The sequence below is a fragment of the Phocoena sinus genome, chromosome 2 (genome assembly GCF_008692025.1).
Source record: "Phocoena sinus isolate mPhoSin1 chromosome 2, mPhoSin1.pri, whole genome shotgun sequence".
Taxonomy (NCBI): Eukaryota; Metazoa; Chordata; class Mammalia; order Artiodactyla; family Phocoenidae; genus Phocoena; species Phocoena sinus.
In genome coordinates this window covers 74,260,770-74,284,547 of record NC_045764.1, presented here as the reverse complement: position 1 = coordinate 74,284,547, position 23,778 = coordinate 74,260,770, and the positions used below count along the sequence as shown (strand labels likewise).

Genomic DNA, 23,778 nt, shown 5'->3' with positions numbered 1-23,778 from the left:
AAAAAAAAAACAGAACTATTTTGTGTTTCCAAGGACTCAAAGCCCCAGGAAGACAGGGAGGAAGAAGGGGCAGTGTCCATACTGTACAATGCCAAATACCAGCACCTTGAAGAAAGTCTAATATATAGTAGGTACTCAAGAAGAAAATGGTAGAGGGTACTTCCCTGGCGATCCAGTGGTTGAGACTTTGCCTTCCAATGCAGGGGGTGTGGGTTCGATCCCTGGTCTGGGAGTTAAGATCCCACATGTCTTGTGGCCAAAAAACCAAAACATAAAACAGAAGCAATATTGTAACAAATTCAATAAAGACTTTAAAAATGGTCCACATCAAAAAAAAAAGAAATCTTAAAAAAAGAGAAGAAAATGGTAGAATGAATGACATTAGAGCCAGTGTATAATCGTGACCTTGCACCCCTGCCCCAACCCCCTTCCCAAAGCCTTCTACAGGAGATGTCAATCTCCCCCCACCTCTGCCTGCTCTGCCTCCCTAGATGTCACTTCCATCAGATTTTACTCATATAAACTAAAGAAGAGCAAAGGAGAGCACCCTCTAACCTCAGACACACACACACACACACACACCCCCAACAAGCCACAGGTATTTTGGCCACAGGGGCTGCAGACCACAGCAATATACCCCACCTTTTCTGAGACCCTCTCGCTTGTTCAATTTCTGCCAAGTCTTATAATTTAAAGAAAAATAAACTAAGCCGTTCTGGCTGATTGAAGAATAGCCCTCCTGAGGAACTTAACACCTAACGATCGTATTAGTGATTTACAGTAACTTCTCATTCAGGATTCTTTTAGATTTATCATAGAGGTAAAATCAATACCTTCTACCAAACTGGAGAGGTTTAGATGATTCACTTTTGAAATATAGGAATGGAAAAAAATTAATGATAATGACTAAAAATAACTCTAGTTCTCCCAATTTAAGATGTGGCTGTCTCTTAAGGTCATAATTTAGAAAGGAAGAGGCCTTGGGGATCAACTAGTCCTGCTTCTTTACTTCACAGATAAGGAAAACTGAGGCTCAGGGGGCATTTCCCAGATCACACTGGCTAGGAAATAACAACATTTCTCTGGCAATGGGGCCCAGGCCTTCTGAGTCTTGAATCCAATATTCATATCCACCTGCCTTGCGTCATCAGATGACGGTACATGTTTGAAGCACATAAAAGCAGACACCAATCTTGCTTTCAAGGCGTTTATAGTCTAGCAGGGGCGATAACACGTATACATATAAATATAAATTATTACATATACATATAAATTATGACACAAAGTAAAGAGAGATAAGCTCTACTAAAGTGGTATAGATTAAAAAGGAATCTTTAAGTCACTGGCCCCTGAACATTTTTTTCAGTTTTTTTTATTATAGTAATCAAACTTGTGAAATAGTCAAATTCTTCCTTTTTCCAAGATTCCCTGAAACCAAGTATTTAGACTATAACTTAGTTAAGGATTTTACAACACACCGTATTTGGGTATCTGATTTGAAAAAACAAACAACCAAGCCAGACCACACAATGCACATTGGATGAGATCTTCTGGGCAGGTATCTCCTGTCTATCCAGGAAAGCCAAACCGAAGAAGGCACTGGGTCAAAAAGGAAGGACGAGTAAAGGATAAATCCACTGACCACCACCTGAGGAGGCCAAGACACTCTCTCCTCCCTATTAGTCGTGGCTGGCTCTAAAATAAAAATAACACACTCAAGCTGTGATAGAGGAAAGCTCTTGGTTTGGAACCCAACTACAAAGTATTAGCAAAGAGAGATTATTACTCACTAGAGACTCTCTTTTGGGTATAATTAGAAGAAAAGAAAGACCATTGAATAGTGGGATTTGTGAGAAATATGGGTCATGTGTCTGCAGCACTAGTTGCTTGCAGAACTGGCTATGTGGGTTGGCACACAGCACCGTGAATATTAGAAACCACAAATCTCCAGAGTTTCCTGAACAAAGTTAAAAGGCCTTGTCTACAGATTGCCTGGTCGGAGGTCAGCTCATGAAAAAAGTCCCTGGATGAGCTCAAATGCTACCTGTGTGTTTCCTACTTCTCCTTCTCTCCCCCCTCACTCCCCCTCCTCTTCATCTTCCCCTCCTTCTCCTTACATTTTGGATATGGGCATCTCGGTGGGTCTAACTGTAGCTAATGATGCTTCTGCCAACCCCACAGAAGCAACAGGCCCTCTCCATGACAAAAACCAGCTAGGAATCCACAAGCAGCTTTGGACAATGGTACAAACCATATTTCCATGAATAAAACCAAGGGAAGCTGATTCTTTTGCCCTTCAAGGACTAGAGGAGTTATTCCCCTGTCCGATTATGCGGCATTCAAAGGCCTGAAAAAGGAACAAACCTCCCTGTATTGACAACAAAACCAATTCTTGAAAAGCTGAGCGAGAGCGGGGACCCTTCAAAAACTTCTTGGGAGCCTGTTGTTGAAACCAAGCACTTCCCTGTTTTCATTTGTCCTGAGATAGACTCCTCTACAGGATCGTTATCTTGAGTTCTAGAAAGTTAAGTAGATGTCTTTTAGTAGGTATAATTTGAGAACAAAAAGGAAAAGTTGAAATGAATTTTTCAATTCCTCGGGATTAGGCATACCTTGGACAAGACAAAGAGCCACGTTTGTGCACCGTACTCCCATCTATCCCTGCCTGGAATGTTCTCTCAGCTCTTCCTTCACCTTCCTTCACGTTCTGAAATATTACTTAGCTACATCTTCACCACAGGTGACTTCCAGGAGCCCCCAGTTTGCAGGGGGGTGTCCTAGGTCATCTGTTTCCTTATTACTTGCCTCCAAAGCACTTAGATTCTGCATTTGTGTACTTTTCTGTCTCTGTACCCCTGCCTCCTCCAATAAAAGGGGGTGGTGGTAGTGATAGAGATTCTCTGTCCCCAGTGCTTTCTACACATTAGGAGGTCAGTAAGCACAGGGCAATTCCTGAATGAACACACAAACCCAGTGGCTGGTTTCCTCACAGACCACGCCAACAGGGCAGTCCTTCTGTCTCTATTTCTATTTTCCTATCTACTTGTATAACCATGTTTTTAGGAATCAGAGGTTGCTCTTTGTAAAACTCTTGAAAAGACTGGGTAAAAATTATTTTATAAATGCCAGTCTGATCCTCTACTTTATCCCAATGAGCTGCTATCACGTACTTGGCAAAGAAGAGAAAATTTAGCAGGGAAGTTTGCGCTTAAAAGATTTTGGCCAGAAATGTTAAACAGGATCAATGTTTCCATTTAGAGAAAAACATCCCTATTTCAATTGTGATGTTTGGAATTTCAGCTTACATTACAAAGGGCCTTGGGAAAGGCTTTAATAGCAGAGGCTGACGGTTCTTGTGGAATCACTAGGCCAAGTGTATCTTCCTGTCAGCCTGGACTGTCATTTGAGTATATTGACCCGTCCCTGACGGAAAGTCTATGAAAAGCCAGAGGGGGAAGCACAGGCTGCAAACCTGCTGCAGAGCATTAACAAGAACAGAATTAAACATTAGCACTTCTGGGACTTATCACACAACTTGGAAATGGTATTCAATAAAAGAAAAGATAATTTGGGGCCACACTACCCGGCATGAACATCTGACTCACAGTCACTGGTCTGGATTTAGAAAACTGCTTTGATCCCCAGAGAGTAGATTGTTAATGAGTATTTTAAAGGACAAGATTGAGGTAGCCTGAGAAGAGTAGAAAAGGGTACTGGTTTCCAAGGGTTCCAGTCTTGCTTCCACTTCTGTAAAAGCAACTGGAACTGACTTTGAACAAGACAACTGACTTTGAACATGACACTTTCTACTTCCCTGAGAAACTGCCCTCATCTCAAATATTGGAGGTGGGGACCACCAAATGAACTCTGATCCATTCAACTCTCAAATCTGGGCCTCTATGACCGTAACATTGAAAAGATTTAAAAACAGAGCAAATAACACTCATACCTTTTTCCTACCTGACGTGAAGGTGAGGGAACCTTCATATAAAAGGTAATTTTTCTTACATGCCTGCTAACAGTTCATGCATAATTTTTATAGCAAAGCATGGATTTTAAGAGATTATTATCAGCTTCCTGAATTTGACAAGCTCATCAGTGTCACCTCATTCTCCTGAAAGACTAATTATCCAAGGTGGTCAAACCTCCAATGTAAAAGTAATCATCTTATAAATCACAGACAAGAAGGTGAAAAAAAGTTAATCTATTAAAAAAATTTCAAGCTTATTAAAAAATTGAATAGTATAATACATCTCTATGTACTCCTCCACTCCTCCCTGGTAAAACATTTGTTCACTCTCGTTTCACCTATCCCCAATTTACTTTTTTTCTGGAGCATTTTGAAGTAAATCTCAGACATCTTGTCATTTTACCCCCTAATGATTTCAGTACTCATCTCTAACTGACAGAGATTAAAACAAAAACAAACAAACAAACAAAAACAACTGCCAGGCCATTATTACGCCTGACACTATTGTAAAAAATCCCTTAACATCATCTAAAATACCAGTTCATATTCAAACTTCATCAACCACCTAAAAAAATTCTTTTTCAGTTTTAGCTCGAATCAGCCACAAAACAAGGGCAGAGGTGAAACTGATTTCACCCAGGTCACAATTCTTTGTCTTTCAAATATTTCTTTTAGACGCTACCATTACTTGGACACAGTGTATCTGGACACACTGGATAACGTGAAGGCCACTTTCATTGCTACTAAATATTTCATTATTTGAAATGTCCTATTCTATGAAGAAGATACAAATGTAGTTAAAGACTCACAACTAGAAAGATATCAAGTAATTCTCATAGTTTTCTCAAACGCGTAAACAATTTGGGCAACTTTAACTGCATGCTTTAAAGATATTTTCTTAAACTTTATAACATTCCCAGGAAGAATCCCATCTGACAAACCCTAGTGACCTTTATTTTACCCATATAAAAGCTGAATGTCCTAAACTGTAAAGCGGCCAAATAGCAAATGTAGCATTTTCATCTGCAGCTTCATCTCTACTTCGAAAAAGACACATCTGAAGGAACACAGCAACAAAGACAGCCAGCTTTGTAAATAGGGCTAGGAGCCCTAAACTGTCATAGACTCTGACTTTTGGGAAGGAGGAAGGTGAACAGTTTCTCTATTTAGGCCTCTCTGGTAATACACAGGAGCTGCTGTGATTCATAAGTAGAAACACTGTTTTATAACACGAGTCTGTGTTTTATAACACACAGTGAAACAAACAAACAAACAAACAAACAAGACTATTTAGAAACCAAAACCAAGCCCTGCAGCGGGGCATTGATATCAGTATCTCAAGATGTCAGAGTGGCTATTTAATCCAGGTGAAGTAGGCAAGGCCTTATCCCTTTCCTTGGCAAGAAAGTGGAAGCTTCCTGCCTGCTGCACATGCCCACACGAGGAGCAACCATGAATTTACTTAAAACAGAAGCATTTTCAGACTTGTGTTTTCCTGGACAGCTGCCTGGTGGCTGTACTATGTAATAAGGGCGTGTAATTGACAGTAATGTGAATCACTCACAAATTCTGGCAAAAAAAAAATCACGGAGCTATTTTTTTTCCAGGAAAAAGTTAAGGAGCAGATTCATCCTGTCCATTGAAAACAGCAATTACTTTACGTGTCAGTTCATTAGCTACCTTTATATTAAAACAATCACTGTGATTTGCACTAACCATCAGCATGTACTGTAAAGAAGTAGTGTGGATTCACAGCTCATGCAATGGAATGGTTTGGGTCAGACATCATCTGTGAAACGGCAAATTTAGATGGGTTACTTGATATATATATGGGATTCCTCTCCCAAGAGCCAGTTGTAGGAGACCATCTTCCCAATGATTTTGCCACTTGAAAAGCTGCCATCTGTGAGGACCTTGTAATTATTATGGTAATACCCGGGGCAGACTGATCAGGCTGCCATTGACATTCACGGGCAGCTTCAGAATTCCTTTCACAAGGCCTCAGACACAGGGATCTCCAAAATAATGGCTGGGGATTTTCCCAGGTAGGAGCTTTTGGAACCATGGAAGCTTTTAGACAAGGTAAAGTGTTGCTCCAATCTATTAATTCTCTTTGAATAAGGGGAAGAATAATCTGAATTAACTTCACTATCAACCTGAAAGGGGCCCTCTTTTCCAAGGCAGAGGCACAGAAACTAAACCGTGGAAATATCCATGAAGATTGAATTCCACTGAGATAAACCCTGACTCCATCTGAACTCGACAGGTTCAGAAATTTATACCTTCAGCATCTGTGAAACTGGAAAGCTCCTGTTCAGATCTGCAAGGTGTCTTGAGCTTCTGGTTCTGGAGGGAATAGGGGTATTCTGAACTGTGGAAACCTCAGAAACACATGAAGAAAAAGCTGGGGCTTTAGAATGTTGGGGTTCGTGTTGGGGGGATTATTTTGAAGCAAGGTGAAAAGAGTGGAAACACTTAGGTCTTTCCTTCCATTTATAATACTCCGTGAAGACAGTCTGGATTTTCTCAGAATGGGATCTCTCATTCTTAGAAGTAAAATTGAAGTCAAAATTTGCTAAATCAGAGGTTATGCTGAGATTTTAAGGACTGAAACTAAAATTCATTCTGTACTCCATCACTCATTACTATTGAGAAGCTTTTCTTCCATGACAGCAGTTGGGGGCTGGGATTACTGGCTCGGGATGGTCATCCCTGACAGCCACCACTAATCTCCAATTAATTCTGAGTTTATTTGGCAAGTAGCTGCGCACAGGCAAAATGAGGGTGGAGTCCCATAAACCACTAAAAACAGAGACATTATGTACATAAATCAGCCCTGCAAAATATTTCAGATACTGTATCTCAATTATAAAACAGTAGCAGACTGTTAAAATCTGAAAAGTAACACGTAATATGTATAACTAGTTCTTTTCAGGCATGTTCTTTGTTCCTATATGAATACATTTCACATGAGCCCAAAGAGATGGAAATGTCTTATTTATTTTTATAATTGAGAAAAATGTGTTAACTCTCTGGAACGTCCATGTGTGGAAAAATAATACATTATGTGGAATTGCACACACATGATTTATAATGCACATATCCAGGACCAGAAATTCTAACGAAGAACCTTATTCAACAGAAAAAAAACCTTTTGTTTTCTTTAGCATTTGCAATTCTGGTATACCATAATGCTGAGGCCAAGCATATATTTTATTAGTTTAAATCCTAGCTAAGCAATAAAATGTGTGTCGTTTTAAATAAAGAAAACATGTTTTTCACAAAAGTTAAATTTAATGTCCATTTTGGTTCCCCTGCAGTGATGCTATGGTGTGCCACCCAGATCCCTCCCTTCAGGATTGAAGCCCTTATTTCCCCTCTGGCCCAAAGTGTTGACTGCCAGTGGCTCACAGTTGAGTCATTTTCTGAGCCGCATCTTTAGCTAAAGGGAGCTGCCTTGCCCAAGATGATGCCCTTCCCTGGGGTCAGCTGGCATCCAGTGGCTGGTTTGATGCAGGGTAAAATACCCAGTCCCTTTGCCTCAATCTGGGACATCTCTCAAAGGCTGTATCCCTGCTTCTGCTCTCTCTGTGGCATCTGCCAAACTGTGATCGCAACTGTATGACAGTTCAATTTCTCCTGTCCAATCCAGTTTCCTTTACTCCTTATAGGTGTTGTTCCTAAGTGCACTCCCCAATCAGCTTTCTATACATAAATCTCAGCATCTCCGCGTCTATTTTCTGGGGAACCCAATCTAAGATATCCACTCACTTAAGAATACTTTAATGGAGTGACAAGTTGGGAATAATGATGAATTTTTAGATGAGAATATGGTAGAACTTCACTTTCTGCAGTGTGAGGTAGTCCCAGCCTAGCCTTGAGGCCAAGAGGGTTGGTTCCATAAGTTTCCTAAGTTTGGCATTGCGAGGTGAGCTCACTTAACGGTGATCATACCATATAGGAAATTTCATGATGAGGTTTTACTATTGTATTAATACAGGCAAATCATGGACAGTATGTGGATGTTTTGGCCATATGCAGAATGTTAGAAGTTGGCTCTTCTCTCGGGTTAGAAGTTAACCCAACCCTTCAGAATTCTTCCCTGTAAGTGAGACTCTGGGATAGATTGACCATTAAAGAGTAGCTTAAGCACTAGGAGAATCTGTGAGAATGGGACCCATATTGGTCATTTTATTCATCAGAAACCTAACTTAAGAGAAACACATCAATAGAATCTCAGGTAAAGCAATTTAGGGCAATAAAAACATAGTCTTTAAATGATACTGTCCCCCAGTGGCTCCCATAATGAAAATGAGAACATTTTCCCATCTCTCAAATCACCCCAATTATACACAGGATTAGGTAACTTCCACAAATCAGGCCATGGAAAGTTCTTTGATTTAGAGATATCAGTCAGAACTCTTTTTTTTGGGGGGGGGGGGGGAAGGGGAGGGATGGTGGTGTATATGTATGTGTGATGGCATAACAGCTTTTCCTTTTCCAACCTGGAAAACCATAGGTTCAGCTGCCTTTTAGGACCGTTTCTACCTTGATTGCACTTTGCTGTGTGAAACTGCATCACGAAATGAAGATAGCTCCTCTCCCTGCGTTATTAAAAACTCCCATCTGAGAAAGGACAGGGATGAAAGAGACTACCAGAGATGGTGTTTCTATGAAAAAGCAACTTCCGAGTCCCTAAAGATCTCATAAGTTCATCCTGTTGTCATTGAGCTTGTTAATAGATGCATAATGACAGGAGAATTATTGTGAAGCTGACATAACCAGGATTTAGATTTCATATGAAGAGATGGACTTTACATTAGAGGCAAAGGACTTTTATTCTCTGATTATAATCATTCTAAAGTGCTTTTTGACCTTGGAAGAAAAAAAATCAGTGTTAAGTTGGAATTGGTTAGGTTATCGCCTAAGGAGGCATAAAAGGCCATCAGGAAATAAATTAAAATTAAAATAGATTCTTTTATTGGGTCACATCTCATCCTCTCATTTGTAAGCAAGCTTTCCACTCAAGGAATTGATTCTGCAGGGGATAATTTCGCTCCTCATGTTTTGACTCAAGTAAAAGTTACAAACAAGAGTGGGGAGGAAGCTGCACATAAAGCTTAAAAGACAGAGAGTTCTAAGGAACGGCAGACGGAAACCATGGTTGTGTGCAGCTACTTATGAAGTGGACAACGGTTTTGAAATCAATGGTCCCTGCTAAGTTAAGGAAACATACTTACATTCCAGACCAGACAAACATAGCAATGTCACATGTTCTGACCTTGAATAAATAAATGTCATTTCTTTTCAGAATTTACTTTAAGATTCAGTAAGTAATCTAGGATTATCTGAACATCTATTTCCCAGATTCTTTAACATATCAGGATCACCTTTTCCTCTAGAGACCAGACAAATACAAGATATTTCCCTTGACAGAATATACCCTCCATTCTTGGAGAGATGAGCCAATTCTCTTCTCTAGTAGGTGGTTTTCTCCTTTGTATTTACATAGACACCAATGGTAACTGAAAATGTCTCTTTCCTTTTTACTTTATAGATTTGATGATCTGGTTTATAAAATCTTGTATGGATAATGCAAACAAATGGTATCTAAGAGGTCACACATTCTTCATCTTTAGATGACATAAAAATATTTTTAAATTTTCTGGATGAGATTCTGATTTAAATCTTATAAACTGCTAACAGAAACTTTAAAGCAAGCAGTTCTGTAAATCAACTCTACTTCAATTAAAACAATTTAAAAACATGAAACAGAGCAATTTGATCAACTTAAAAAAAAAAAAAAAAAAAAGCAAGCAGTCCTAAAACTGAGACTCAAAATACGTACGGTAAATTGTCAGACATCAAGAAGCCCTTTGAGTTGTAGCATTGGTTTCCAAAGTAATAGAGTACAGATCTCACAATATAGTCTCACATAATAAATATCTGTTCTTCCTTATAGCTCTTAACAAGGAAAAGATGATTATTTTCCTCCATATTCAAATGTGCAAGAAGAGTGGTCCTAAAATTGTGTATGTACACACACACATGCACACACACACACACACATCAAGTCTACAGAAATTAATTGAGCACATAGTAGATACCGATCACTCTGCTAAGTCCAAGATATACCAAGATAATTAAAGCATATCTAGTGGGACAAAGCTACAGAACAACAACTATTCTATAGTATATTTTCTGTACTGTCACCTTAACAATGTCCTGTGGGAGCAAAGGAACTGCAGCAATTAATTTAACAAGGTAGGGTTGAAGAAGGCTTTGCATGGAAGTTGCTATTCGTGTTGGCCTTTGGTGGAGCAGTAAGACGTCCACGGGTGCAGAAGTTGGCAAAAGACATTCCTGGACAAACAAGGTAATACAGTAGAACCAAAGGCGCTGAGACATACCCACACACAGAGTCTTCTAGGAACTAGTCATTCAGGGTGGCAAAAACTGCTGGCATAGAAGTCAGGGAAAGAGCAATGGAAAGATTAAGACCAGGTTGTGAAGGGCCCTCTTTGCCATATTAAGTAGTTTAGACTCCTCAGGCAATGGAGAGCCCTAGAAGGTCATTAAGAAGGCAGAATAAGAAGATCCTGCTGACAGTGGAATCCCAAAGCAGGCCACAGTTTTTCTTTTTCTTTGCTTTTTATCTGGGGGAGGAGGGAGTAGGAACTGCTGAATGTAAAGGTAGTAGTTTCGAATATACCTGGTCTCAGAGAACAGAATTTAGCCAAGGCATGTTCTTAGCACACAACCCTAGCACCATGAGACAAGACTGATCTCTCCACTAAGAGATTCACAACAGTCCTTCTTATTATTGGTGTTCTACTGTATTCACACAGCAAAGCAAGCGGAGTGCTGAGCTGCATCTTGAGTACTCTGCTGCAGATTTACTGCCTGACAAGCCTTAAAGTTAGAAAAATATTCCAAGCTGAATCTGTCACTAACAGCTTTATACAGTTTGTTGTTTCCTGAGTCATCTGGCCACTGGGAGACCAAGTCTGAAGAACACGTTTCCAATGGTGAGCCTTACTGACAACTGCTTTATCATTCTTCATGTTAAACAGACCAGCATATCGAAGCTCTTTCAAGCCAGGAAGCCAAGCTGATGATGTGAACAACTAAAAAGTGATTTTTCTCCTAACTGCCCACACTTATCAGAAGTCTGAATTTATACAGTACGTGGGTAGCAAAGAGTGCAACACTAATTTTTTATTACTATTTGATTCCCCTTCACGACAGTCCCTTGTGGCAGGAAAGTGGTTAGTTTGCAGATAGGAGACACCTAGGACCAAAGAAATAAAATAAATGGAAATCATTGTTTTGATGGAGTTGGGGCAGAGTTAGCAATCGCGTTCCTGGGCTGCTGCTTTCCCGGGGAAGCCCGACAGCCTTGCTCCCACCGCAGACTTAAATGTCCTGAATCCATGTAGATCAATTCGATTCCTGAGCCCGAATGACAAGCTAAACTAGCAATAATGCCTTGCACAGGATTTTAAGCGACATAATCAACTGGAGAGGGACTTGTGTCAGTTAGACTTTGTCTCCTTAAAAATCAAGAGTAACAGTGGTAAGAGAGAAGTTTTTAACAAGGAGGAAAACCCTAGACAGTTGTCTCTAAGATTCTTCACCACAGCTTCAAGGACAACCAGGAAAAGAGCTGCTATTTGAGGCAACTTCATTATAAAATCATTTTTAATAAGCAATCTTAACAAAGAAAGGGAATACTCTGGTGGAGAAAGCCTCCAGGGACCCAGAGGCTGCCCAGTTAAGTTATTAGGAAGTTTCACACAAGGGACCAAACAGCTATTTCATTGGCCTCGGGGGACAGAGTTTAGTTTTCACCTGTTCTCTAGAGGCACTGGTGTTATCCGGTCTAAGAACAGCAGAGACTGGTAACAATCAATTATCCTGACACCCCAACTTGGTGAGGGAAAGTGAATATTCAGTTTTGTCAACACAAAAAGACATGGTGGAGAGAGACAGATAAATTAACGTGATTCAGTTCATTATATACGGAAGACTTTTCTGAATATGCAGCCAACAGAAAGCCTCATCTGAACCTTGGTGTTCTCTAAGTGAAACAATAGAAACTCGTTCTTGGAAAATGAAGAAAGACCAACAAAGAGAAAAGGGAGTATCATTATCTTCTAACTGTACTGTCCAGCTATGTAAGGGAAATAGTTCTTTGTGCTTATGAAAAAATAATAATGCAGTTTACTTTACTTTACGTGAGCAAGATGGGGCATGCGGGGTTCAAATGTTTGGAAAGCTAGGTGTGGCTGAGTCCCAGTATATTACAGTCATTTCCAGCCAATTAGCAGCACGAAGGAAAGAAAGCAGAAAGAACCATTAGCCACGCAATTCAAAGTGCATGTGTAGTTTTCAAGTTTCACTGCTTGCTTCATTCCTCTGATTTTAATGAAATGGCAAGCACTGGTCTTACAATTAGACCTTCAAACTGGGAAGATGGAGGAAAAAAATGAAACACGTTTGCTTTAATAATTAGAACAGGCTTCTCTTTTTGGACTAGATCTTTCCTGCTCAAGAAGCACTTTCTACACAGGTGATCAGAGGGAAGACCAGAAAAGAACCTTGATCTGAGGGTAAGAATTTTGTCTGAGTTCAGAGAAGGGAATGAAGTATGTAACATGTGATTCCTATGATGCTCACTAAATGACAGCAATAAAAACACTGTTTACAGGTCACTGTATTTTTCACACCCATTCTGTGGCTCCCCGCTGGTTATGAGATAAAGCCAAAACCTCACCTCTGTTGTCCACGTCCTCTTTTTTTCTTATTAATACTCTACTGTAGTCAGAGAGGTGTATACAACACCCCTCCCCCCACCCAAGTCCTCCATCAATCTACCTGATCACACCTAAGCCTCGCTACCCTTCCAGATCCAGCTCAGCTCCCCACCCGTGTTCTCCACTCAGACAGACAATCCAACTGAATCACAGGCCTGCAGTCTCCTGCAGTTCTTTCATTACTAAAAGTTCCTCAAGTGGGTCTATCCTTTCTCCTCAGATGTAAACTACTGGAGTGTGAGGACTGAGTTAAACTTTCTATTTTACACTGTGCCTAACACACTGCCGGACACAGAGAAGGGGTTAGAAATATTAAGCTAATAAAATGTTTCTGACTCCCAGCGCCTGCCCTTTGTACAGAGATTGGCTGTGGTCTGCTTTCCAGCCTTCCTTCCTTAGGTTCCCGTATAGCAGGTATCTGGACCATCCACCATATAGTCTGCTCCTTCTCTCCTCTAAAACAAAAAAAATTCTAATAAAAGATGTATGGATTAAGTCTCTTTCACTGAATCCAAACCTGAATCTTGCACATTCTTGCATTTTTTGCTCTTCTCTTCAATATGCCCTCTGACCATTATGCTCGGCTGTTAACTATTTAAGACATTAGGAGCTAAAGTCCATGCCTACGAGTTCAACAAAGTCGAACAAGGTAAAGAGCTATCACTCCTACATAAGAAAAATGTTTACCCAGAGGTGGAGGTGAAGTGGGTGGAGAACATTTCACTGTGAGGAATCTCGGGCAGTCACAGGAGAAAGGGTAATCGAATGCGTGGAGATGAAAAAGTCACCGTTTGTGCAGATATGGACATCAATTATAATCAAAAGGACCATGTGACTTCAAATACACTAACTTCCTGGAAGTGTAGTTGATAGACCTAGTGTAAAATTTTTTGTATAATTCAGAAAGCAAGTTAATGTAGACCAATAACTTTCTTCATATTTCAAACACGTTGACATCTCTGCTTCTCCTCAGTTTTCAGTCCTTTGGACGCAGATCTCAATAAAGAGAGAAACTGGTGTAACTGTAAATCCAATCCTAAATTCAGGTACTCTCAAGCATACTTGAAACCTAGACGCTTAATTCTCTTATGCATCCTTTTGATATACATTTCAGTTCCCTAAGGAACTTTTAGCTTTCATGGTTGTGTTTGTTTGTTTTTGGTTAGGTTTCAGGGAAACCACACTATCCTGAATCATACTACCTCTTAGTGGCAGTGAAAGTTATACATGGATTATCAAGTTGATCTGACAAAAGAATGCTAGCGTACAATTTTCTTATAAATGTCATTAATGTCTGTTAAAGGCTTTGTTGCAGTGGAAAACAAGTTCATGCTGTAAGAAATACATGTTACTACTAGTGTGGGGGGCACAACTATCTTAGAAGCAAAAATAACCATTTTGAACTCTTGTTTTATTATGGAATCAGTTGAGGTGAATGAATAGTGATGGTAAATGGATGTCAGTTCTTTGATGAATGAGGTTAGGTTGTCAAAAAGATAAGTAATGCTCATTTTCGGCCAACTGATTTAAATGAACTTTTTCATATAGTGGGAATAGCATACCTCCTTCTCATAATCAGCTGGTTCACCAAGCTTAGAAGCCTTTATAGGTAAAATAGTTCTAAGGTAAAAGATAACCTGAGTGGATTGTAGGAATGACTGCTCGCTTGGCTTTCTTCTTATATTTGCAAGTGGAAGGACCACTCTAAGGAATGAAGTTCTTTATCGTAGGCTCTGTGGGTTGGCTTTAAACCCTGGCTCAACCACATACCAGCTAGCTGTACAACCCTGGGCCTCAGTTTTCACCTGTAGAATGGGGATGGTAGCAACATCTCCCTCACAAGACTGTAGTAAAGATGAAATAAATTAACACATACAAAGTGCTCAGAGAAGCATCTAGCACTTAGTAAGTGCTCCACAACGATTACCTAATGCTGATATTGGAGATAACAGTGTGGCACTCGTGTGCATGCCAGGAGTCAATCTACTCTGAGTCCTGGCTCTGCCCATTTCCAGCTGGATGAGTTTGCAAGTTTTCTCACTTCTCTAAGTTAAGTTACTGACCCCCTCAGACAAGTTTTCTCATCTAAACTGGGGGTACAAGTAGGACAAAGCTCATGGGGCTGATGAGAAGATCAAATGAGATAATGCATGTAAAGCGCTCGACATAATGCCTGGACTATTAGAACTGCGCATTAGGTGGCAGCCCCTGCTTTGGCTGCTACTACAGCAACTACTGGTACCTGGACCTTTCCTATCGCCACTTTGATTATTATTACACTATTATTTATTATTATTATTATTGAACTCGAAGTAACACAAAATCCTGAAAAGACATCGGCCCTTCTTTAAAGATCAACTCAATCATGTACAAGAGTTTCATTAAATATACAGTAAATCCATCAAGTAGACACCAGTACTTGGTAGGCTAGGCATTTTTATCTTCTAGCGGTGATGGTGGATTTTAAAGAGCCATTCCCCATCTCAACACACCCTTTTGAACCTATGTTCTGAAATGAGAACAGAAATACTTTTTGTCCAAATTCAATTCACAAATCTGAGGTCTGTGAACAGCAAACTTGAACCAACTGGATGCTCTCTGATGGAAACACTTAGCTGAATATTCAGTTTTTAATCAATTAATTTTTTATAATTTTTATTGGAGTATAGTTGATTTACAATGTTGTGTTAATTTCCGGCATACAGCAAAGTGAATCAGTTATACATATACATATATCCACTCTTTTTTGGGTTATTTTCCCATATAGACTATTACAGAGTATTGGGTAGAGGTCACTGTGCTATACAGTAGGTTCTTACTAGTGATCTATTTTATATATAGTAGTGTGTACATGTCAATCCCAATCTTCCAATTTATCCCTCCCCCACCCCCAACTTTTCTACTACTATTGACAAGGAAGGGCCTTTCAAACAATTAGGAAAATTACAGATGGCTCTCTGTGGATGTGAATATGAATCCGCTCAACGATCTGCTGGGATCCAGATGACTATTCTGACCCTACTGTAGCCTCAGTCGCCTCTAAAACACCAATATATATGTATATGTGTATATACTTATAAAGTATATACCTATGCTGTTACATCAGTAGAGTATGCACATAATAAATCCTATTCAAAAATCTTATGAATCAGAGCAAACTCACTCCAAGCCTGTAAATATTCAGATTTGTAAATGGAATTCACAGATCCTCACCATAAACTGTGGATTTTAAGACTATGCAAATCTTCTACCTTGGAAGAACTGACTGGCAGGGCCAAGTGCTATCCATTTATATCCTAATATGATGAGACAGAGAAATCCTGTTAAGTTCAGAAGCTTGGCTCTAGACATACAGGCCAAGTCTAAACAAGGCAAATGTCTCCAGACAGCATGGGGCATTTTTACTTCCTTGGACTGACTGATCTTGAAGGAATGACATAGGTGTTCCTCTGGGTGAGAATAGGGGAAGAGGAGGAGCAAAGGTAGTTTTCAGCACCTAGAGTTAAATATCTACCTTCCCCTTCATTGCTCTTGTATACTTGGATCACAGAGTCAGAACCCTGGAGGTCTCTCTGATTCTTCTCTCCTCTCCCACATTTCCGGCTTAGTCTGCTTTCCAGTTTATGAGCCAAATCTTCTGAAAAGGGTACACTTAGCATTTGTATTTTCAGATTATTTTCTGTGACTATGTGTCCCCACTTTCCCGCAGTCCCAACCTTGAACCTAGTCTGTAAGCTCCTTGAGGGCAAAGAACCTGCCAGTACATAGTAGGTCCTCAATAAACAACTGTCCACTGATTAGCTCTAGAAGAGGCCAGCACTTGTATTTTGGTCATGTCCCATCGGCAGCAAGCTCAGTGTCTGCAAGCTAAGAGATGAATCTGCTGGCAACTTTGTGAGCACCCGTTTGTGACTGTTTGTCAATGGGTGGACAGGCGCTGGATGAAAGCCTCCTGAAAGAACTTGAGTGTGGCAATTTCTCAGGTCTGCCCTAGTGAAACATCCAGCTGGCAACTGAAATTATAATTGCCGTGAGTCACACCATGAGTCACATGGGTTGCCACAGCAACCTATTAACTATATAACCAAAGCACCTTCCATTAGCTTTGCCAAGAATGGTTCTTGAGTTTTCCTGGACTGTGAAAATAATGTGGGTGAGCCCCAAGTTTGGGGCTGCTAAGAGTCTGCAACCAAAAGGAATAGCCTCAAGGAAAGGAAAAGAAAACGAGAAAATGAGGCGACTGTACTTCTTGGGCTTCCTGAGTAAACGGCAACAACTGTGACAAATTGTTGGGTTGGTTTTGTGATATCAGCAAATACCCAGGGAGAGGTTGGTCGAGGCCTCAAAACTCATTTTCACTAAGTCAAACTTAAAGCCAAGCCTCTAGGGGTAAGAAGTGAATACATTAACGTAGTCCACTTTAAATGACTGCAATAAATACTTTTTTTTCTTTAAAAATACAAAGGATTATTTCTCAAAGAAATATTCTGATTTGTACTAAAATATTTTTACTCTAGAGAACTAAAATCTCTTTATAAATAATACAGTGCTTTAATTTTACATCTCAGGTATGAGCTTGCTGCAACCAAACATTTGCAAATGTACTAAATTCACTTTTAATGGTTATTTGGGTTAAAATTAAAAGTTCCAGAAGCTTCCGAAGCATATTTGATTTTGTCATTTACTAGGGAAAACTGATGTTCAGTTGGATTAAACTGACATATTTTCCTGATTGCTTACGGAGTAACTTGTAATTTTTATGTGTTTGGAAGTTCCCGAGTGTGGAAGAAAGCAAGCAGAAGAGCCTTAAACAAGAAGAATAAGGAATATAATTTAGGATTACAAATTAGGTGGTTGGGATTAACATATACACACTACGCTATATAAAATAGGTAACCAACAAGAACCTACTTTAGAGCACAGGAACCTATACTCGATATTTTATAATAACCTATAAGGGGTAAGAATCTGAAAAAGATATATACAGATAGATATAGATATCTGTATCTATCTATCTATATCTATATCTGAATCACTGTGCTGTACACCTGAAACTAACATGACATTGTAAATCAACCATATTCAATAAAAAACAAACTCTAAAAAAAAGAATAAGAAATACAAACAAGAATGAGAACAGGAGGAAGTGACAATGGTCTGTTGACTCTGGAAGCAATCCAGGGGCCGACCAGGTATCCTTCGGGTCTGCGCTCTGGTGGTCGGCTGATAGATTCCCTAAGGTGATGAGCTATGATGCCAAACTTCCCAGTAGCTTGAAATAGCTGATTATTATCTGTTGCATTTTTCACTTTTTCATCTCCATATTTGTCATCTTCTAATATTTTAGTGAATGCAGAACTACCCATGCAGAATTAGATGAAGAAGTCAGGAACAAATGAACAGATCTGGCAAATAATAAAATGTGGCAACTAATAAAAACCAAGACAGCAGTTGATTCCAAGAGAAAGATACTTATCCACACAGTACTATTACAGCAGGAATGAGACCAGAACAAACTTGTGAATCACAAAGCAAAAGCAGTCTCGAAAGTGTCCAATCAAATACAGGTCCTATATAATCAACGAGAAAAATTAAAATTCTACACCACAGTGTAAAATTTCGTGAGTATATCCCTATCCCACAAGTAAAAACTCTCTTTTATGTTCACACAGCAAAACCCAGCAGCAATATGTCCTGTCAACAACTGAAGAACATTGCAAATGTAAGAACTCCTTGACCAACTGGTCATGATGACTTCGTACAAGATGCCCCAAGCTTTGCCTTCCCCCACCTGCCAAGTGAAGTTAATGACAAACACTGCCGGTCCTATCCCAGGAACTCAGGAGAATCTGTGTTCTCCAAAGACCATGCTTGTGGATTTCTCTGAAGCTAACAATCAGATTTCCTTTCCTGGGAATTTCTTGCTTAACTCACCCAAAGCATTTTTTTAAAGAAGCAATACCTGTACTTTCCAGATTACAAGGTGGCCTAAAATATTATCAAGTGTCACAACTATTCAGGTTCATCTTGTAGTTCTTGCACCTCTGACTGGTGTACCTGTGAGCTGACACTCGGGTCTGATAATATATTCTGCAACTGTACATGTTCATTTGTAAGTGGAACAATCTCTCTGGGCGGGCAGTTAGGAAACCCAGATTGAAACTGCTAATGTGAGCTGACTTCAGCTGTTGATGATTATGTAGTCAAGCCTTGACCAAGGTTTCCTGAACCCTGGCTAAAATCGGAAGTCTTGAGACGGCCCAAAAATGAATTCGCACACTTCCCTGATAGTGAAACTTTTTAAAGAGCAGATGTCAAGATGATTTAAGAGGAGCTGAAATTTAACGTCTCAAGAAAACTTATCAGCAAATTAGGACAGTTCAGTTTTCAAGAAAAATCCGACAGATGCTAAAGAAGAAGTCATTTGGGTGATAGTTATTAGAGAAAGAACTGATTGGTTTTCTTCCTTCTCACCAGTTGTGGGGCCTGTAGAGATGCTAAGACCAGAAATATGATGGGCTGTCTGCTGAGGTGGGTGACAAAAACAATCTCCATGTTTACGTGGCATAGAAGACTTTCACTAACATGCAACTTGGACAATTCAATTTCTCCTTGGCGTGGGCAAAGTTCTGTGTCAACTGTCTTTTCAGGAGCTTTCTCCCCCACTTGTCATTGGGCCGTTTTATTTTGGGCCCTCTCCCCCAAATCATGAAAGTAAACGTTAGCCAAAAAAACCAAGATGACTTCTGATCTAAATCTTTCTATCAATTTAATATTTGAACTACATAAAGGAAGCTTTAAATCTTTCTACATTTACATTATGCTTAATCCCTAAGAATTTTCCTGCTGATTTTCACAGTTAGAAAGGCACTCAAAACCTACCCACTCCGGCTATATCTTGATTTTGTTTTAAAGCAGGTACAGCTGATAGAGTTCATTAAGCCTCTGCTGAAAGACCAACCTGTTCTACTGCCTGTTACTGGAGTGCCACTTTTTTTCACTAGCTACCACTCTCATGCTGTCACTCACAACCTTCCATGAATTTAAATCCAACCACGGGTTATTATTTCTGCCATAGGCCAATGAAATTATCCTTAGGGATGACAATTCCTTAAAGGTCCTTAGGGATGGATGGTCTATATATTAAGTAACATCTATGGTCTCTGTCCTATTTGTTGAGGGGTATTCTTTGTACCCAGTGGAGTTGAACTAGTGGTTTTTGTCCACTTATCCAGGAGCCAAGTCATAATGCAAACAGTCAGCGGCTTTCTGTATGTTGCCAGGTGGCCAGGAGTCCATACCCCAAACCGCCATAAACAGTAGGCACAACCATCCGCCCCTGTTCAGGAGAGGCCCAGGACTGAGCTAGCAGAAAGACTGAATTACTTACCACCTCTAGAGTGGGTCCCACCAGGCCAGGGACGAGCTCATGGGCAAGGCTGTGCAAGGAAGCGCTCTGTACCATGCCTGCCCTGCGGATATACAGAGGACTTCAGTCTCCTGCACTGTCAATCTCTCAGTCATCATGAGCTCAATTATGCACCGACAACAGCAAGAACAACAACAACGACGACAACAAAACAACCCCCAAAACGCTAAGGGCCACAGACTACCCTGGTGGAGGGACAGCCAACTGGAACCATGTGTTGAGAGACGAGGTGCTGTCCTGAGCATGTGTCCATTACGGGCCTGAGCTTTGCCTCTTTCCTCAAACATTCCACTGAAGCCCACGGGAGAGCCACGTGGAGAGACAGCAGGACTGGGCCCTACAAGTCAGGCAACCATCAAATTGGATGGGGTTGCTTTTGGTTTTTTTGTTTGTTTGGTTGGTTTTTTTGCTTTTCATGTTTGTTTTCTACAAATACAGATAGACAGACAGACAAACCCAAGAGCAGATTTCAAGAATCAAGTGAGGCACAAGATAAACTACTTTGATGGTACACAGATTTTTTTTTTCCTCCAAATTGTTCACATGAAATCAAAAATTTTCAAAGCATAAATAGGAAAAATTGGGGGACACGTCTTTGTCGGCCCTGAATTGTGCCGTAAATATCTCCATTGCTTGCCTTAGAAGGATGCCCAAACACATCTCGTAGGTAGCACATTATCTGTGGTCTGAAATAGTTATCAAATTCTAATGACACTCTTAATCGAAAGTCTAAATAATATGCTGGTCAAGTACAGTGAAAGTTGACTGCCTGCCATCAATGACGTATTGGTTTCATCCTGAGAATCAAGGCACAGCCAAACATCATTGCTCAGAATGCAGATCACAACACTTTACACTGACGTGAGTTTGTAAACTTATGGTGGAGTTCAATGAAGGCAGTTGATGAAAGCAGTTGAACCTGAGAGGTGGGAATGAATACAGAGGATAAATCCAGCGCACATTTCCACATCAAACTACCCATGCCATTTACCAGGGCCCCCAAAGGCCACACGAGCGGCAGCGCCTAGATTCCCCGTCAGTATCTCTGCTCCACAGACACAAGTACAAAACGGCCTAAATCGTGAACTAGTGGTGAGGAAAAGGAGACCAAAGTTTAAAAGAAATCAAGGTGATGTTTCCTAGAAACATACCAACTCGTCTAAGAAGGATCCAGAGTAAGGGTGATCAGTAAGTAATTAATTGATCCTCCTGGCTAGATTTTATGGTTTTTCTAAAGATGAGTGGCTTGAATCGCTAGAATTTATCACACTATGTCTAGACTCTCTTTAACACACACTCAGTACAAACAGGTGGAGATGTACCACTTCCGACCACTACAGGTAGAGAAGTATGACCTCTGTTGACCATGGATCACAGCTGAAACATTAGTTTATACTTGAAAGGCCACAGCAGCCAGACATATGCGAATTCCAACTCTTCAGAAAACTTTGGACAAAAAAAAAAATGCATTACTTACATGTATGCGTCTTCTTTGTTACTGAGATACCTAGAAGAGAAGAAACAATGACAAAGGTAAGAAAGGAGCCTGTGTGCACTTCTTAGAATGTACATCATCCCCAGTGTACTCAGAAATGCATTTTGTTCAGATGGGGATGCAGAGGCAAGATGCATCTTCATCTCATATACAGCATCACTGGATCTACCCCAGTGTAACAAAACTATTAACGATGGAGCCAGCAAGCATGGCCTACTGGCTTAAGAGGTTCTGTGGTAAAAAAGTAGCAGCACGGACAGTAATGAAACAGTGAGAGAAGACTTATTTTTTAAATTAAAAAGATTTTTTTTGCATTACGTGGGCCTCTCACTGTCGCGGCCTCTCCTGTTGCGGAGCACGGGCTCCGGACGCGCAGGCTCAGCGGCCATGGCTCACGGGCCCAGCCGCTCCGCAGCATGTGGGATCTTCCCGGACCGGGGCACGAACCTGCGTCCCCTGCATCGGCAGGCCGACTCCCAACCACTGCGCCACCAGGAAAGCCGGAGAAGACTTATTTTTGATTTTAAATAGGGGAGACGATCATGTTTATAGGCAGAGTGGGGAAGATTTAAGGCACAAGAGTGTGAAGCCAACTTACTCAGACAAGAGTGAACTGAGCCACAGAGCAATTAATTTGCTCTGGCCGTTGATTTTGTGTTTACTTTTTAATGAAAATGGCTCTTTGTGCTTACATGAAGCATCACTTTTAATGGTGAGGGAAAATACATCCACAAAATGTACCTCTCTGTCTATACTTGTTAAAGTCAGAAGGGGAATGACGGCTACTTCTTGGCAAATGGCAGCACAATGAACAAAAACTATATGAAAACATAAGGGGCTCATGAGTCAGCACCCTTGATACTTCTAAGATGCTTTATAGAGAGCGGGTGAAGAGTGGAACTGGGCAAGATTCTGCACAGAAGACCGCAGAAAGATAACGTGAACGCACACTTCAATGCAAACAGTGCTATCGCCACTTCAGAAGTGCTCCATTTTGATTTCTGTATGCTTCATTCTTCTTGGGGGATATTCTTGAGACCAAATAGGCTCAAAATCATAAAGCTCTTGAAAACATTTAGCCTGTGACTAAGAAGTGTGGTAAACCTTGTGTGTCTTTTTTTCTTTCAAGTTATTAAAATAACTATTTAACCCTCCTCTGGAAAGTAACACTGTTGAAAAATTTGGCACTCATATCAGACCTATTACTTAGCTATGGAACGTATCGGACAGGGAAGAAATCCGTTATGAAAATCCATGGTATAGCACAGGGAGAACAGCTCGGTGCTTTGTGACCACCTAGAGGGGTGGGATACGGAGGGTGGGAGGGAGGGAGATGCAAGAGGGAAGAGATATGGGGACATATGTATATCTGATTCACTGTTATAAAGCAGAAACTAACACACGATCGTAAAGCAATTATACTCCAATAAAGATGTTAAAAAAAAATCCATGGTAGACATAAAAAAAAAAAGCTAGTGCCAAAATTGTGCACCAAGACCAAAATCACACACTTGTTCCCCCACCAATTTCCACAGGACTTGTTTAGGGAAGCTGAAATTACACAGCCCAACTCAAATTCTTTTTCCCCCCCCTTTCTACAGAGAAAAACACAACTATTGTTTTTCATCGTGTTTGATTTGGCTTCGCATGGTGAAGTTAAGCTTCTGCAAGAGTCTTGAAGGCTCTCTCACATGGGAACTAACCAAAGGGTTTGAGGAGTTTTTGAAATAAGCTTTTTCACGGGAAGGGAACTGCCCCCAACAGGAGCAGTCAATCAAGCTGAAAATCTGAATACCACTTGCAACTCCAGCTCATGACACCAGCGCCAATAAACGGATACTTTAGTGCTCTTTCAGCATTATGAGAGCTATATGTGTACTTTCCTTAGGAAATGATGCTTTTGGTAAAATCACTTTGAAGAGAAAGTGCTTATGCTGTCACTCCTGATTATTCAGAACCTTCACACAATTGGATTTAACACAGCCCCAAACAGACCTATCTATATTCGCTGAGTGTGGAACTATTTTCTCCTGACATCCAAAGGCCTGATGAAAATACCACTGCTTTG

General features: G+C 40.4%; 1 protein-coding gene across 1 annotated transcript in view; it reads right to left on the bottom strand.

Moving 5' to 3' along the window:
* The window catches only part of RORA (RAR related orphan receptor A), a 179,929-nt gene extending 158,213 nt beyond the window's left edge, over positions 1-21,716 (bottom strand). Inside the window, exon 1 of the mRNA XM_032622207.1 lies at positions 21,693-21,716. The gene's annotated coding sequence lies outside the window, so the exon portion shown is untranslated. The remainder of the gene's footprint in view (positions 1-21,692) is intronic.
* Positions 21,717-23,778: the final 2,062 nt, after the last annotated feature.